The following is a 14,674-nucleotide window of genomic DNA, read 5'->3' on the forward strand; positions in this document are numbered from 1 at the left end:
GCAGGCCCGCCACCAGTGTTTGCTGGCGATCGGAGCACAGGCTGCTGGGCCTGCGGCAGACAAAACTGTTTACCTCCTGGCCCATCGCATGTTGGCTTTGTGATCCTTGGCAAATTACTTGGCTGTGTTTCTGTTTCTTCATCTTTGCAGGAGGGCCCAGACCCAGGCCTCATGGGGTTGTTGTGGGACTTGATGAAGTAACCACGTGGAGGGGCCGGCTCACCCGCACACGCATGGCGTGTGCAAGCCCAGTAACGTTGGCTCCCGGCACGCCCTTCCCCTGGTCTTTGGGCAAGACATGTATCTTCTCTGAGCCTCAGTTTCCGCTTCCAGAACACAAAGGATAGTTATTCCTGTGCTGTCTGCTGCCTAGACTTTAATAACCATCACGTCCTACAATGGGGATAATAGTGCTTTAAACGTATCAATAGATGATGGGTTTCCAAGGGCAGGGGTTCTGTGTGTGCACAGACATGTGTGAATATACATGGGTACGACTGCATGTGTATACAGTTCAGCAGGACACAGGTGGGTTTCTTATCCTTCATAGATGCTTCAAGGACAAGGACCCTGTATTTTTACACAAGACCTCATGCCTCCCACACACGAGGTGCTCAGTCGATCCTTGTCGAATGAATGAAATAGTGCTGATGAAATGCTCTCTGCTGGATGAAATGTGTGGGTCGAACTCAGCAGAGCTGTTTGCTTCCAGGTAGCAGGGATGGGGTACCATCATGAAGAATATTTAGAATATATTTATTGCGGACTTAACTATGTGCCGGGCCCTGTGCTAAGCACTTTACATGCATTTCTCACTGAAAACCGCCAACAGCCCTGTGAGGTAGGTACAGTGATTATCAGGATTTTATAGATGAGGCACCTGAGGCTCAGAGGTCAATGTCTTGATCATGGCTAGTAAATGAAGGAGATGGGATTGGAACCCAGCCTTCCGGAGGTCATGCACTTGCCTGCTACTCTGATGGCTTCCTGAAGTGTCACTGCGCCTTTCCACGGTCTGATCTTTCATGAGGCGGGGAGGAGGAGGAGGAAGAGGAAGAAGGCTGTTCTTTTAAGCAGGCCAGGTGGAAAGTCCGACCACAAAGTCACTTCCCAGGTCATTGGCAAACCTCCCCAGTTGTGAGGGAGAAGGTGAAGGGGTTAGCCTTTTTCTTGCCTGCAGTAGACAAGTGAAGATGGTCGAAGACAAGGACTGCCGTCTGCTGTGTACCTGAGTTTGTCCTTTTCCTTTTGGTCTCAGAGCGTGTTGAGAACTTAGTGGAGCTGTGTGAGCCCTGGGCCGCATGTTTCCCATTTAGATGCCTAAAACCTGAGGAAATATGTGTATGTGTATGTATATGCACATGTGGTATATAGTATATGCATGTATGGGGTGTGTATCTCCATCCTTCAAGACCATTGTGAGCGTCTCTTTCCGACCATGCCTGGGCAGCACTGAGCGCCCTCTGCCTCGTGCCAGCCCTGCCTTATACCTTGGCTCTGTGACTGCACTTCCCAGCCTGTGCCTGGCGACTGATGTTTGTGCCTGTTTCCCCTTGAAAGAACGTCTTGTGTCATAGTAGCTTTCTTTCCGCTTGCGGCTGATGACTAGTGAATGCATACTCAGCATGGAGATGAACAAATGAAGGAACAAGTGACTGGTCTTCATGCCACCAGCCTGGGCGAGGCCATTATCTACCCCAGTCACTCCTGGGTGGGGAGGTTCACAGCAAAGAGGAAGCCTTCCTGTGGGGTGGGACGCCTGGCCACGGCCCAGAGCGATGCTGGACCTCCTTGGCCTCCAGGCTCCCGTGGGCACACCAGGCTGCGTGGAGCTGACCCGGGTGCTCTCCCCTTGCCCTCAGCTGGGCTGGGCGGCCAGCTGTGGTCGTCTGGAAGAGCTGTTCTTCTGGAACCTTCCCCATCTGGCGCCTGCGTTCCTTTCCCCTGGCCTGCTGGCTTCTCCTTGGGCCTGAGCGGAGAAGGAGTGTTAGGATGTTGCTCTTCCACATTTTAATGTGTTCCGTGCCTGCTGTGTCCCCCTGTGCTCCAGTTGCGGGCAATTACCCTCCTGCCGGGTTTCGTTGCTGAGCATGGCAGGTGGGCCTTGTTTGTAATTCACTTACACCATTAACGCTGGGTTAGCACCAGAAGGGCGACTGATCAGCTCAGTGCCCCCCAGCCCCAGATGCCAGTTGATAGCAGGATGTTAGGTTGGCTTGGGGGGTGAGGCATTTCAAAGCTCGTCCTGATCTGCTTTCTCCAGTTGAAAGCGATAAGAGGCTGAATCTATTTGCAGTCACAGAGTATGCACAATCATCCACACTAATGGGAAATCTGTACCCAAATACAGTCCCCCCCACATCATGGTGATTTGGCTCTGGACAATAATAGCAATCATCATAATAAGAGCTCTCAATAATCTCAGTAACAGAACCGTCACTGAGCACTTGCTATTTGCAGGCGTACTGCTAAGATTGCAGCTAATCTTTGAAAGCAACTTTAGGAATATCTAACATTTCCTCCATTTTGTGGATGGGGAAACTGAGGTTTGGAGAGGTTAATCACTTGCCCAAGGTCATAGCTAAGTAAGTAGCAGAGCCCAGACTCGGGGATCTCGGTCTAACGCAGGTCCAAAGCCTGTGCTGCTAACCACTGCCTTACCCTGCCCTCCTCTGGGATGAATGATGTGAAGTTTTGTGAATGGAGGTGGGGGCAGGGGAGAGATCGCCAACTTGACATCCTAATTATTTTCTTTAAGATATTAAGGTGAGTCACTGAGTGGGGGGATGGTGAGTAGGATTAAAACACCCTCCTTAGGTTCACTTTTATTAATTAATCAATCATACATTTATTGAGCTCCAACTAGGTGGAAAACATTGTCCTAGTTGTTTTACAGAAAACAAAGGTAAATCATTCATCCATTCAGTAAATCTGAGAGTTGGGGAGTCAGACATATGTTCTAGAACAGAAGACAGGGAATGAAATGTTGCTGGGGAGGGGGGAGGAGGGAAGAATTAAACAACCGCAGACGTCTGATTTAGGAAAAACACCTTCCTTACTTTCTGATTGTTGAAACATGATTGACAGTTGGCAAAATCTAGTGAAACAAGGGTCGCATATAACGTCCCCTTTGATCTTTGAACAACCCCGTGGAGAAGACAGAGCAAGTAACATGTTTTCGATTTTCTGGGAAACCGAAGCCCAGAGAGATTTTAGGACCTGACCGTGGTCGTGCAAAGAACGGGTGGTAAGCCCAGATTGGAACACCGGCCTTCTGACTCCAAGTCCAGACTTTTCTAGAATCACTCCCGTTAGAGCCCAGCATGTGGGCTGGGCCCCATCCAAGCTTGGTGCTATATGTGGTGCCCCGCGTCCTACTGAGGGTGCTTCTGGAGCTGCCTGGGACTCTGCTTTCCTTGCAGATCCAACGCTTGGCTGCTCAGAGACTTTCTTTTCCCGTTTGTGGGAAAATCTAGGGCCCTAATGTTCAGGCCGTATGGGGTCCACTCCCTTCAGGGTCGGCTTCCCTGCGTTCACATCCCCTCACACGCAGCTAAGTACCCATCAACTGGCCTCTCTGCTCTCCAGGCCACCTGGCACACCCTGGTCACATCAGTTTCCTTAGGCACAGCTCCGGTCCTGGCCCTCCTTTGCCCAGAAACTTTCAGTGGCACTCTATTGCCTGGAGGACAAAGTCCAAGCTCCTTAACCTTGGCATTCAGAGCCTTCTAGAATCTGACCCCAACACTTATCTCTCCCTGGGCCCCTCAGGCACCATGTGCTCCTGCCAAGTTGGTTGGGTCACTGTCCTTGGACACCTCTTGCCTTCCGCAGTGACTGCCTGGAAGGTCTCCCTTCCTGCGCAGCACGTGCCTCAGGGCTCAGCGTGTGTCCAGCGTCTTCCAAGAATCTTACTACAACCTTCCGGGCCGTGGGAGGCCTTTCTGCCTCTGTCTTCCCAGCACTTCTTCCCATTTGGTGACAAAGGCTGTCTGGCCATGGAACAGCTGCTCCATTGCTTTCTTGCATCATGAGTTTACAGGTGTGCTGCTTAACTTACTTTTCCCACAAGGACATCTGACTTTTCCAGTAAGTTCCCTGAGGGCAGTCAGCATATCTGAGAGTTTTCACAGCCCATTAGTACCCAGCACAGAGCCGGGTAGGCCCAGAGTGTGCAGAGATGCTGGCGCAGTGCAGCAGGGCTGCCAGGATCTGGGAAGCGTGCCCCACCCAAGTGGTACTCACAGCCTGTCTCTCTCCTTCTGGCAGCTGGAGCTGGGCTTTCGTGCTTACGTGCCCCTTCACCAAGGGCCCTGTGGCGGGGGAAGTGTTGAGTGCAGGGACAGCCCCTTTGCTAAGCTAAGGAAGTCAAGGATTTCCTGAAAGTCACCCTGAGAATGTGCACAGGGAGGTGAAAAGCCTTCAGCCTCCGGACTTCAACCCAAAGACTCTGCTGGCTCTGCCTCTGGTTTCTGTGACATCCCCAGGCCACGACAGAGGAAAGGTGATGGGGCTTTGACAGGCTGGGTGAGAGCTTCTGTGGCCTGTGACTAATGCAGAAGCCCAGGGTGGCTCCTGGAGAGGGTGCTGCCTGTATCCCTGCCCCCCTCAGAGATCGGCTCAACATGGAGGGCCCCCCCATCCTCCTCCCCATCTCTCCTTCCAAGGGAGGACCCTCCTCTCACCCAGGACCTGGGATCCTGCTAAGAACCAGAGCTGTGAATGGGTTTGAATGTGTCGGGGGGCGGGGTGGGTAAGCATGGAAACTGCAGGTAGACTTGGGGGCAGCAGCCGCGGAGGCAGCGGGAAAGGAGGTGCTGGGGTTAGACTGCAGCTGGGAGGGGACTGCGGCTCGGGAACACTCTCCAGGATCCCCTCTGAGCAATGGCTCAGCTCTTGCTCTCCTGGCAGCCAGAGCACCTGGACCAGTGACGGGTGGTCCAGAGAGGCTGTGAGGGACCTGAGCAGGCGCAGCAGTCACTGAGCACTTGAACCCGAGGTGTGATTAGCCTCCCTCTGTAGAGAAGGGGGCCCAGGCTCAGGGGTTAAGTAACAGGTCCAGGTCTTGGAGCCAGTCATTGAGAAAGCTGGGGTTCTATATTGTTTTTTAAATTATTAACTAGATTTCTTAATTGAAAAAGCCATCCAACCTCTTAGCTTAAAATGCAAACATTAGAGAACACTTTAGAATGAAAAGCAAGTCTGCCTCCTACCCCAACTGCAGTTCTAGAACCTTCTCTGCAGGGGGCAGCTGGCCAGCCGCAGTTTCTTTCCTCCGCCCCACGCAGAGCCCGGTGCCAGGCCTTTCGCAGGCAGATGGCTGTCAGCGCTGATGGAGCTGGGTGCGGGCAAGGGCTGAAGGGGACTCTGTGTGGGCTCTTAGGCAGTTCCCAGAGGTTGTGTTGCGCTTGGGTGACACCAGTGGAATAAGTCTATCACTTTGCAATCTGAAGGGGACACCACTTATTTTGCTATGGATCTTTATTGTGCAATATCTAGCTTTCCTACCTTCTTTGCCCCCGCCCTTCTCCCACCCCTGGGAGTGCTGGGGGAGAGGGGCCAGTCCTGGGCCTCCCTGAGGAATACATGAACCTTGGGATAGCTGCCTTCTCACCTGCTCTGGCTGGGACTTTAAAAAGACAGGGCCTCTTAGTTGCGGCATGTGGACTCTTAGTTGCAGCATGCGTTAAGACCCAGTGCAACCAAAATCAAGTAAAAAAAAAAAAAAAAAAAAAAGACAGGGCCTTACTTTCTGCCAGTGATGTCTGAGCCACCGAAAAGGCCAGCGTGTACTTGAGGTGACCGTGTGGGCGAGGTGGAGCCAGGCCAAGGGAAGGGAGCTCGTGGCTGTGACCCAGATGCTCTCAGGCCAGGACTTGCTTCCTTATCAATAACAGGGCACTTTCCTCTGGCTCTGACCTCAGTGAGGCTGGAGATTGTCTGCATCCCATCATCTGTGAGTCTACCATAACCCATCTCTGGCTATAGATGGCTAAATTCAGATACATCTCCCACCCCCATCCTTGTCTTCTCCAGGCTGCATAACCCAGTTCTTCCCACATCTCCTTATGGAAGGTTGCAGTGTACATAGCCTCACTCCAAGGCTTCTGCAGGGCAGCCCCTTTCCTCCCAAACACCCAGACAGATCCCGAGCAGGGGAGGGAGGGCTGTATTTATCTGGAGGTAATTAGAATGCTGTCCTTAAAAGCAGTTTCTCTCCGCATCTTTCTCCCCACTCACTCTCTCTTCCTCTGTGGACGCTCCTGCAAGGTCTCCCTGCTCTAAATGTGTTAAAAATGGCTCCAGCACTGGGCTATTTTCTTTCAAAGCCTCGACTCACATGGTCTTTGCTAGGAGTTTGGCTCCCCAGGGCCCAGCCCGGTGGCCTCAGATAAATGCCAGGGACATTTTTCATCGTCCAGAGCCAGTCTTGCCCTCCATATCCGACCCAGTGGTCCTCTTCCCACCTCTCCTGGCTCACCTCGACTGGTGATTAATTCTCTTATCTTCTCACCTCTAACCACCTCCTTTGTGGCAGAGAGGAGATTTGGATGCTGTGGCCTCCTCACCTTTTCTGTGAAGGATGCTGGGTCCAGTACGAGCTTCAAGATGGTAATCGGCTTTAGATGCAGAGCCTTATCCTGGACTTGGGGACAGAGAGAGATTGGGGACGCCTATTGAGAGAGACTTACATAAGCGCAACAGACACGTAGAGAAGATGCTCTCGGCTTTCCATCCTCGTGGGCTTCCTGCCGTTTCTGACACTAATGGCGCTGCATCCCACCAGAGCCTCTGGTCTCCTGTGCTGTGTTATTTCCTCTGTCTGGCTCTGCTCCCCCCTGCTCCCCCCTGCCCCCTTCAGAGGAGCTGGCTGACTCAAGTCAAACATTTCGTCCTCAGCAAAGCCCTCCCCTCCGGCCACATGAGGACCCCGCCACACACTCTATAGCAGCCTGTACTTTTCCTCTATCATTTGTCATTATGGCATCTAGCTCCCTGGATATGGATTAATATCTCCTCCCTAGACTGTAAGCTCCACCAGGGCAGGGACTGTATCCTAGGGCCTGGACACTGCCTGCCACCCAGTAGACAATAGAAATATTTGTTGAATGAATGAAGTGTAAATCATGTAGCAGTATTAAGTCTATTTATATGTTTTGGCCAGTCTGGCGTAAAGGAACAACAAACACCATTTTTCTTAGAAAGCACTTCATTCACCTGCAAAGTAATTCTCCAGCCATTGTCTCCTTTGAGCCTCTTAGCAACCCTGTGAGGTAGATGGTGGGAGTGTAATTTCCCCATTTCACAGAAGAAGAAATGGAAGCCCCAAGAGGTTAAGAGATGGGCCCCAGGTCACATGGCTCTCCATGTCCGGCCCCTGCCTTTGCTCCTGTGCCAGGCTGAGTCTAAGTGAGGAAGGAGGGCTGACTCTTCGGGGAAAGCTTCTGGATGGGGCTGACTTGGAGCAGCATTTTAGAGGTGAGAGGGCTGTGGATTAATATTAGCAAGAGGCGTGGCAGGTGGTCTCATTGGGAGAAGATGTGGATGCGGTCTAGGGTACCTAGGATGGGATGAGAGAGCGACAGGAAGTTGCATTCACTGATTGCGTTACACCTGAGATCTCTTGCAACAGCTTTTCAAGGGAAGCCTCATCACCCATGGTTTATAGTTGTGGAAGTGAAGCTCTCAGAAGTTAAGTAACCAGCTTAAAGATGCATAGTGACAGCCGGGATTGGAAACCAGAGACGTCTGCTCTGGCCCCTGGAAGGGGAACATTGTTTAGAGGTGGATTGAGGGCTTTGGTCTGAAATATACACGGGAGGTGGTTTGGAGATGAAGACAGACTGGGGATCCCCCATGGCTCACTCATTAGTGCCCGAGAATTGGGAACAGCTTCCCTAGTCGCATGTCCTGAGTGCTAGCAGATACCTGCAGTGGCCCTGCTCCCTGAATGTCCTCCCCTAAAGTCAGGCCTGGGCACGACCAGCCCCTGCGCTTCAAGGTCACATTTGTCGATGTGACCTTGGCAAGCCCCACTCGACCTCTCCACCTTTGGGATCCTTGTCTGCCGGGGTTGAGGGGGAGAATGAGGGTCTGCCTCACAGCGTTCTGAGGAGCAGTGAGTCTAAAATAGTACTTTGCACATAGAAAGTAAATATTTAGTAAATGTTACCTGTTATCATAAAGTACAATTCCTAGAAATGCAGAATCTCAGAGCTTAAAAGGACCTTGGAGATCATTGGTCTGATTCCCTCATTTTACAGAATGAGAAACTGAGGCTCAGAGAGGCTCAGAGCTAGTGAACACCTAGGCCCCTGACTCCCAGGACAGGATCTGAGTCTGGGCATCGCATGCTTGTTGCCAGGGAGACATGCTTATGCATACTGCCCGACTGTATCAGGTCACAGAGGATGACCCTCCCCGAGGAAGCCACAGGGCCTGGGGTGCTGCTCCTCTGCCCTGGCCACGCCACTGCCTGCATATGCCATTCAAGCTGCTGGCTGCTGTTGGGAGTTTCTCTCTGTCAGAGTAGTCAGAAGAGCAGAGAAGCCCACGTCCATTTGTCTTGAGGAGCCTGGAGCGTCATGAGGAGTAATCAAGATCTTGTTGCCTAGAGCCGAGAGAAAACCTGTAATTAATCTGGCTGCCCCTCTGATTTCCTCTGTCCTCCCGCCACCAAGCACTGTCTGGTGGCTGTCAGCCTCCTCTCGGAGCCACCCTGGAAAATCACGATTAATGGTGTAATAGCCCTATGGCGGCGAGAGAGACCAGCGGAGGGACTGTTGACAAGTCAGGAGAGGAGAGGCCATCTAGCACAACTGAGTCCAGACGCCGTTCACCGCGGAACACAGGGAGCTGTTGCTGGAGGTGCCTGTTAACCAGTGCTGGTCGGGAGTCAGCACACATTCGTGGAGCTTCTCCTCGGGATAAGCATCATAGCAAATGTGTCAGGAAGATGCATGCCTGAGAGAGATGCTCCCCTGCCTTCCAGGAGCGGATGGTCTGGAATAGAGAGAGGGCATAAATACGTACAAAGTTAAATAGCCATTCATTCATTCATTCGTTCACGCATTTGTCGATGTTTGTTCGTAGCTGCATTGCACTGGGCACTGTTCTAGGTGCTGGGGGTGTAGCAGTGAATAAGAGGGAGAAGGCCCTGTCCTCATGGGGCTTCATTCAAAATACAAGCACCAGAGAGAGAGTCAGAAACATTGAGGTCTGAGAGAGACGTGAGCGGATCTTCTAGCTTGAGGAAGCTGAGGAGTCTTGAGATACTGAAAAAATGGAAATTAGGTTCCCCCTCTGGAGAAAGCAGGGACCTCTGATTTCTGGTGTTTGGGTCCAGAAACATCCCAGGCAGGTAAATGCTAAAGCAGAGATGAGACCTGAGAAGCCTCGACGCCCAGTCTGATTCCGCAGCACGTCTTTCCAGCGCTCACGGGGCAGCATGCGATCAGCGTGGGATCAGCGTGCGGTGAGGTGCTGCCTGTGCAGGTGAAGGCTACAGGTTCAGAGCAGGAGAGCTGAGCTTGTTCGGTGGAGGAATTGCACCTGGACTGTACGTTCCTTATGGGCAAGGACTCTGAAAGTAACTCACGAGGAAATAGTTCATGCCCACAGAGCCTTTTCCACATATATTACCTGATTGGATCCTTTCATTATTTCGAGATATTTTTTGAGTGCGTACTATGGGCCAGCCTGTGCTAGGCACTGGTGATGCAGGTGGAAAATTCTAATGTGTTCCCTGCTCTCCTGGTGCTCATCACTTTGTGAGATAGGCATCGATATTTTCCCATGTTACCAATGAGGAAATGGGCCCTGAGGGGTGGAGCTGCTCCGGAGGTTCCCTCCATAAGGACCACAGCAGATCCGACCTGGCGTCCCTCCACATTGGGCCTTAATCTGCACTTGTTGGCGTTGTCATGGCTGCCCTAGGATGTCAAGAACAACGTCCTCAGTTGCATGGCAAAGTTCTGTTTTTAGACTCTCTGCCTTTTGAGTTACCTAAAGCACGGGATTGAAGACCTGCTCTGTTTAGCTGGGGACTGTCAGAGACCCTCAGAAATCAGAAGCCATATTTTTATGCCCACTTTGGACTTCAATTCTGTCAGTGCCTCCACATTCAACTCTAGCTGAAGAAAGAGGCTGGGATTTGTGATTGCATATGGTTAGATGCTTGAATTTGAACTTCAGCACTACTGCTTTAGTTGCATGACCTTGGATAGATGACCCCTGAGCCTCACCCTCCACATCTGTGAAATGGGCGTGCAATATTATCTTATAGCCTTAGAATAATAGTCATGAACAGTTAATTACTTCGAGCAGTGCGGGATACACATTTTATCCTCATTCCTCATAATGATTCTGCGAGGGTACTTTTATCACTCCCATGTTACAAATGAGGAGATCAAGGTTTAGAGAAGTTAAGCTCACTTGCCCATGGTGTATAGCTCCTACATGGCAGTGCAGGACTCAAACCCATGTCCTTAACTGTGACCGTCAGTCCAAGCCCCAGGCACAGACGATAAGGGCAGTAAATGCTTCCCTCCCCTTTTCAACATATATTGATGTGATGACCCTTCGCCTGGATCTAGAACATTCTGTCTGCTTAGATTGTTTGTATTAACCACAGTGAATATACAAAAGGTACAACCCAGACTGGGAATTTACTTCATCTTGGTGTAAACTCAGAAAATGCCTTTTTGACACCACCTGTTCATTGATTTCATTCAGCCAATATTAGTAGAGCACCTACTGTGTGCCGGATAGTGTGTTGGTGCTTGGCACGGCCCCTGCATCACAGCTGACAGTTCTGTGGCGAGACAGGCAGCATCGTCATAAGCAGGGTGTGTGCCCTAATGTCGAATGTTCCAAATGTGGTGACAGCAGACGGGAAAGGGATCACAAAAAGCCTCAGAGGGGAGGTAACGCGTTGAGCCTGGAAGGCACAGTTTCCGGGCCATTAGGGGGTGAGACTGCAGTCCGGGCACAGGCAAAGGGTGGGTGCTGAGGGAGCTCTGCGGAAGGTCCGGTGCAGTGGGGTGGGTGGTAGAGACAGGAAGGCAGGAGCCAGATCGTGAAGGGTTTATCTGTTGGAGTTAAGAATTTGCTCTTGATCCCCAATGCAGTGGAGAGCTATGGAAGACTTTGGGGCGGGGGTATGTCATTATCAAGTTCACATTTGGGTAAGAACCCTTGGCCACTCAGCAGAGAACCAACGGAGAGGGAAAGACCAGAGGGAGGGAGACCAAGACGGCTGCTGTTGCAGAGTCCCGGTTGCTGCTGGTGGAAGTCTGGACGGCGGCGGGTCGGTGGTGATAGAGGCGGGGGCTGTTGGGACTTGCTGACTGAGTAGATGTGGGGAGGAGAGCTCTAGGGTGCCTCTCAGCTTTCTGGCTTGGGTGACTAGTGGATCGTGGTGCCACCCACTAAGAAGGAGGACGTAGGAGGAGAAGCAGATGGCGGGAGCCGGGGAGAGGAGACCTCCTCCTTAGGACGAGGCGTGTCTGAAATGCTGTGGGGAATCCAGCTGGAGATTTCAGGAGGAAGCCGTCTCAGTGCAGGTGTTCTGGGCTTGATTCTGGGCTTGAGATGCTGATTTAGAAGCCACGCCATGCAGGTGGAAATAACTCGTGGGTGGAGGTGAAACTCACCAGGGGTGATGTTAGTGGGAAGAGGGTCTAGGTGCTCTACTTCTAGAAAATTTCTTTTTTTATTCCTAAATTATTAAATTATTTTCAGTTAATAAAGGCTGCACAGTTAGGTTCTAAGACCAGATTCGTCTAAACATTAAACTGAAAATAAGACCTCAAATTTCTTTGTGTTTTTTGTTAAAGAATCTGGAAGCTTCATGATCTGCTCTCATATGCAGATAGGTAAGTGACAGAAGAATATCCAGCGAAGTCAGAGCCCTGGCTAGCCCTGGCTTTGCCTCGTAATGGCTTTGTTGACCTTGAGCTAGGCACCTTTCTTGAGCTCAGCTTCCTTGTCAATAATAGAGCTTGTTCTGTGGATTAAATAAGATAAAGACTATGGAAAGACTTTTGCAAACCCTTGAGCCTTACAAACATGTGACATGATGGTTCTTTTTATTCCTGTAAGGTTTGGGGGGAGATTATTTCTCATCTTTGTATCCAAGAGCAGCCCAAGACCTCAGCCATTGTCCTTACATGTGGTCTCCAGGATCAGCCAGCCTCAGGGCCATGAACAATGGCTGTCAGGCCTGCATGGATTAAGTGTAGTTCTGTCATCAAATAAAATTTACACAGGCTAATCTGACACCTATTTTGCGGTCTGCATAATAATTATTGTGCAGCGGGCTGACTGGGCATAAATGGAAGGCATTTGACAGAAATGATTATATTTTGTATTACCTTTATATAGCCTAGCCAGATTTTTACAGTTCTTTCCTCTTTGACAGTCCATTCATTTTGCCACTCAACAAATAGTTATTGAGGCTGTAATATATGCCAGGCACTGTTCTGGGCCCTGAGAAGACCGACAAACAGGATTTCTGTTCCTGTCCCACATGCATCGAGCTTGAATTCTAGTGGGGAGACAGTCACTGAACAGTCGACTTTACCCATAACGAGTAAGAATGCCAAGCTTCCCTTGAGACCGTGTTTGCTTTCATCTCTTCCTGCATCGGCACCCGTGGATTAAGGGGCAAAGATTCTGGGCCTGATTTGCCAACAGCAGAGTTGCCTTTGCTCCAATCCTTTATCCTTTTTTTAAAAAAAAATTTTATTGGAGTATAGTTGATTTACAATGTTCTGTTAGTTTCAGGTGTACAGCAGTCCAATCCTTTATCCTTTATTCTCCTCTGTCTCCTTATAGCAGGCAGTGGCTTGAGGCCCTCCATCCATTGAACAAATATCTCCTGTGCACCTATTGTATATAAGTAACTTCTGGGGATACAGCAGTAAACTGGAAACAGTCCTGGCCCTTGAGAAGCTGGCACTGAGCCCAGCACTAGAGGCTGCTGGGATGGCATAGAGAGGCCCCCGATCCTGGCACATGGCAAGGGTCAGGGGGAGAGGCGCACGCTCCAGGCAGAGGGGACTAGTTGTGTGCAGGAAGCTGCGAGGTACGGGGTTAGGCTGCAACACCGAGCTTCTGTGGGGAGGGGGGATTGTCATAAAACAAAACCTTTACTAAGTGTAACACACATACGGAAAAGTGAACATTATCATCAGATATGTACAGCTCGACGAGATTTCACAAACTGAGCACACTTTGCTCAGCACCTGGAATAAGAAACAGGATGTCATCAGCACCTCTAGAAGACCCCCTGTGTCCCCTTCTAGTCACCGCCCGCCTGCAAGGGTCATCACTAGCTGGACTTCGTACAGCACACAATGGTTTTGTCTGCTTTTGTACTTTTTATGGATAGAATCATACTGTAAATACTCTTCTGTGCCTGGTTTCTTCCACTCAACATTATGTTTGTGAGATCCATCCACACAGGTGCATGGAGTTGTTGATTGTTCATTTTCATTTCCATATAAGATTCCATTGTATGAATGGACAATGTCTCTCTCCATTCTGCTGCTGGACATCTGGCTAGTTTCCAGTTTGGGGAAACCCAAAGAGTGCTGCTGTGAACATTCTAGTATGTCTTTGGTGAGTGTATACATGCATTTCTACTGGAAATGCCTATTGTAGAGTTGCTGGACATTAGGGTATGTGTAAAGCTCTAATAGACCAGTTTTGCACAACACTTACGTTGACTTACATTCCCACTGACACAGTAGAAGAGTTCCAGTTGCTCCACATCTTTGCTAACACTTAATAGTATCTTTTTTTTTTTTAAGTCATTCTGGTGGGTGTATAATGATATCTCGTTGCAGTTTAAAATTGCATTTTCCTGAATACCTTTTCAAGTGTGCTCCAAGAGCTTTTGATATACCATTACCAAAGTGTCTGTTCTAGTCTTTTGCCTATTTTTCTATTGGATTGTCTCTCTGGAGGTGGGGGGATGAATCACTTTAATACTAGTCTCCTAACTAAAGGTGACCTGGGTTTAGCATATTTGCGTATTCACCAGCCCCTCCCTCACCCCAGTGATGGGGCAGGGCTGGCGGCCTGCAGACTCTGATCTCAGGGTGCCAGGAGGTCTCAGGGAGGGACAGTACCCATGCTGCCTTGCAGGGAGGCAGCTCCTTCAAGGTTCTGGCTTTGACCCCAGCCTCAGGAGGGAGAGGGCCTGGTGGAGGAAGGATGGGGAGGGGTTAGTTTTCTGCAGATGTGGAAACCAGCTGATGACCTGGGATGTGCGCTTCTGCCCTCCGTATTTGCTGAGAAGCGACCTCTCCCATCTGGGCCAGGGAGGAGCTGACATTTGGATAGCCCCTGCTCTAGGCCAGTCCTCTCCTGTGTTCTCCTCGGCCTCAGTTCAACCCATCCAGGCACGTGTTGTTATGCCAGGTCTACCTGAGGGGAAATGGAGTTGAGTGACCGAGAAAAGCCACCCAGCTGGCAAGTGGAGGAGCTGGATTGGAACCCATCACTTCCCCAACATCACTCCCCAGAGAGCAGGACATGCGATGTGTCCGGGACGATGGCCTAACCTTCCCGCCCACTCCTTTTCTGCTCACCCGTGGCTCCTGTTCTTAAGAGCAGATGAAAGTTTTCATCCCCAATTAGACACTTTTTAAAAAGCGGAGCCCTGTGA

At 50.6% G+C, this 14,674-nt stretch overlaps 1 protein-coding gene across 4 annotated transcripts in view; it reads left to right on the forward strand.

Moving 5' to 3' along the window:
- The window catches only part of GRIK4 (glutamate ionotropic receptor kainate type subunit 4), a 440,922-nt gene that overhangs the window by 122,399 nt on the left and 303,849 nt on the right, over positions 1-14,674 (forward strand). The gene's annotated exons all lie outside the window — the stretch shown is intronic.

The sequence above is a fragment of the Balaenoptera acutorostrata genome, chromosome 9, assembly GCF_949987535.1.
Source record: "Balaenoptera acutorostrata chromosome 9, mBalAcu1.1, whole genome shotgun sequence".
NCBI lineage: Eukaryota > Metazoa > Chordata > Mammalia > Artiodactyla > Balaenopteridae > Balaenoptera > Balaenoptera acutorostrata.